Genomic DNA, 4,065 nt, shown 5'->3' with positions numbered 1-4,065 from the left:
TGTAACACGAGCTATCTAGACATGGCAATGATCATAATCTAGCAGGGGGTTCTCGGGTCCTAATGTTATGCACAAAAACAGCCTAAAGAAATTCGGACGTTACGACGGCTATATTTACGTGATTTCCCAAATTTAAACCATTCAAAACCAACCACAATTCAACCCCAAATCAATCATACAACCAACATCCATCCAAAACACACCAACAGCCCCATCAAATCAATGTTACCAATTCATACTTATTTCTCAATTATGAACTAAGAGTTTTACTTAAGTTCATTGACTAATTAACCAAGATTTCCAACTCCAAAAATCACAAAATCAACCAATCTCTAAACACACAATAATCATGCCTCTCACCAACTAAAATAGTCATAACAAGCTTTAACATGATTACACACCCATTACCCTAACCCTTCATCTAAACATTAGGAAATCTAAACAACAAAACTTAAAGCTAAGATCATGAAGAGTTATACCTTCCTTGAAGCTTTTAATCCATGAAAGATCCTTGGAATGCCCATGGAAGCCTTAATCTAACCTCCTACAAGCTTGTTCTTTCAAAGAAATCAAGAACACAAAAATTAATTTCAAGAAAGTACTATTCACCATCTTCTTTCTTGATTTATAGAAAAAGATTGGCTTGGAATTAGAAGTTTAAACTTATAGGAAGTATGTAACTTAACTAGGAGAAGCTAGGATAATTACCTTGCTAAATAGTAAGTGGAGGAGCTTGGACTTTCATTTTTTAAGAAAAGAGGCCGAGAGCTTGAAGAAGAAAATGGGGGTTTTGTGTTTTTTGATGAAAATGAAATGTTTTGGCTTGGTTGGTTGCTTTTTGTCTTGTTTTTGGTTAATTACTTTTCTAGCCTTGACTTTGTGTGGTTTTAAATCAACCACATCTCCTTCCCCTTATGTCATGCTTATGTCACATTGCTATGTCATCATCCCTTCTAATCTCTTTGATTAGCTTCTAATTGTTTGCCTAATGACCGCTGATCTGTTATACGGTTCGCTTAACTTTCATTTTCGTTTATCGTTTGAGGGATCATACCCGGGATCTTATTACTTAGGTTCCCTTAACCTTTCTCAATACATTATATTCCTTTTTATGATCCTCTATTATAATCCTTTAATTTAAATCCTTTTTATCCTGTTACCTTATACTCAATTCTCTCCGTATCTAGTGTATTTCCGGGAAAAATCAAAGTGTTCGGAATTGGATTCTGACGATCTTTGCATACACTTATATACCATATAGAGTACTAATAAAACCTCAGAATATCCATATCAGAACCCCTACATAGTGTGGCATGAAAAATTTTCTCAATCAGCAAAAACAATATTCATAAGGGTTTCAAAAAAAAATTCCCAAAAATTGGGGTTATTACACGGCGCAAGATTTTCGATACGATAATCATTTCGGTGAATCAACAAAACCCGTATTCTCGAAAGACGGGATATTATTACGTTATTCTCATATATAATGTTTTATAAGAAGCCCGGTTTGGATAATTATCCAATACGGGTATCAAATCGGATCGTTTTTACAGTTACTTAGCGGTTAAGCAACTAATTTAACGATCCAAGACGATCCAAACGATCCAAACGAGCCAATATTCCAAAAATATATATAGCCCTTTTTTATTTCATTTTATTCGTATAATCACAATCAGTCAGTAAAACCCCGTAAAATACAGAGAAAATGTCGAATTAAAATCGCGTTCTTGAAAATCAAACGTACGAACGAAGGCGTTATCGAACTCCGATTCGGGCGTGCAATATATCAAAACGAAGCTCTCGAAATCTTCTTTCTGAATCAACCATCTGTTTTTGCCCAGAAATCAAGGTATTTTTCTGATTTAATTATTTTAATTCGAATTATTTGATAATTAAAATATGAATTTTTGTAAACCTGATTGTTTGATTGTTTTGATGATTCTATGTTGTAGAACATGTTGTCCTAGTCAGATTCATATATCATATGTTAAAAATAGAGTTCAGCAACATAGGTAAATGTGAGTTTGATATTCCAGATGGGTGTTCTTGATGTTCTTGAGGGCACTCATCGGATTTCTATGAGTTTTAGCCGGAATTTTAATTGAATGAATCTGGGTACAAACGAACTAGGTGGTTGAATAGATCGTATCGTGAGGAATCTAAAGGTATAATCGATATTATAAACCGAAGTCGGGAAGGTGATCATCGGAAAACAGGGGTTCGCGGCGGCGAGATTTTTCCCATCCGTTTTCCCGATGATTCCCTGAGTGGTTTCGTGATTTGGTCACATATTTACGTTCCTGATGAGGCTAGCTACATGTCTGCATGTTTTTGTGATGTTTTGGGCAGTTGCAGGTTACCGCCGGCGAGCTCAGTGGCGGTGGCCATGGCTGCCGGCGGCGAGGGAGGAAGGAGGTGGTGAAACTACGGTTTTATCACCCTTCTTCCGTGATTTTGCGTTTTAGTCCCTGCAATTTTAAAACTTTATAAAAATTAGATTTATGTTTTAAAAGTTTTAAAGAAATCAGATTTCTGTTTATAATTATTTTCAGAAATTGATTTTAATTTCTAAAAATTTCAAAAATCATTATCTTTCTTTTAAAAATTATTATTTTTTTATTATTCGAAATTAAATCATAATTATTAATTAATTAATTTTAAGTGATAATTAATTAATTAATTAATTAATTAATTTAATTATTATTGGTTAATTGATTTAATTAATTATTAATTAATCTTAATTGATTTAATAATTAGAATTAATTAATTATTTTGAATTAAAAATTTCCGAAAAATAGTTTTGAGCTTTAAAATATTATTTTAAATTATTTTCAAGACTCGATAATTATTATAAAATTATTTAAAGTCAGATTCGGGTGTTCAAACCCTATTATTTAATTATAAATTGATTCGGAGTCCCGTTTTAATTCCGAAAAATGTTCAAAAATTCGTAATAAATACCTGGAAAATTATTTTGACCCCGAATCTTCTTTGAAAAATTATTTTGATCAAATCTCTTGCGTGCTATGTGCTACGTGCTAACTGATTGATGTGTTATATGCCTATGTGGTTATGGTTTGACTGTTTTAGTCATAACTTTTAATCCGTAAATCGGATTTGGTGAAATGAAGGGTAGATAAAAGCTTGTGACGTCTATGTGACGATTAGAATTATACGAGTATGAATAATTGATAGGTACTTGTGATGCTTAGCAGAGTCAGCAAGGCATAGAAAAAGGAAACCAGTGGTCCATAAATAGAGTCGAAACGTCGAAAGAGAAGACAAGTGATTGATAAATAGAAGAAAGGCATAGAAAGAGAAGGAAAGTGGTTGATGAGTAAAATTATGAGATGAGTACAAGTAAAGTGGAAATCTTCGGTGATAAGGCAAGTACCTCTGAACCTTTTTCAAGATATATTGTAAATTTTTTCGAACTGTTTCATAATATGTCGCTATTATTCAAATAACTCCTGTTTTATACTACAAGCACTTTAAACTATTTAACCTTGAACCCTGATTCTTATTGATCTTGAGCCATAAACCTTATTCTTCATAAACCATTGATTGTTGAATTTCCAGATATGATCCAACACATACGATACTACTCCACAAATACATATCTACCACATACTGATTCCGATATTGAGTTTCTTAACATACCAACCCTTATTCCTTGTTTAACAGAAGACCCATTCTTGGAACCCTGAACCCTTGGTCTTCTACTTTCTGATTCTTTCCTTGATTGAAAGCCAATATTTTTGAATTCCTTGTTATACCTACATGTTATTGTGAATCACCCTATGCTTCAAGATAAATGTTGTTTTGATTCAGCTTATTGATTACATTGGTTATTATTTTGAATTATTTTAGAATTGGATAGTTTTATAAATGTGGACCAGATTCATGGTCGGACCAGATTCGTGGTCGGACCAGATTCGTGGTCATAGTAGGCCAATGCGTGCCTTGAATCCAGTATATAGAGCAAAGCTGGGAGCTTGCTCGAGGTTAATGCGTGATTGATCAGCAGCCTAACCTTGGTTTTTAAAATGAAAAGTGAATGTCCAA

Source organism: Apium graveolens, unplaced genomic scaffold (assembly GCF_009905375.1).
Source record: "Apium graveolens cultivar Ventura unplaced genomic scaffold, ASM990537v1 ctg3947, whole genome shotgun sequence".
In the NCBI taxonomy this organism is placed as follows: Eukaryota; Viridiplantae; Streptophyta; class Magnoliopsida; order Apiales; family Apiaceae; genus Apium; species Apium graveolens.
The sequence above is the reverse complement of the archived record's forward strand: the minus strand, read 5'-3'. Positions refer to the sequence as shown.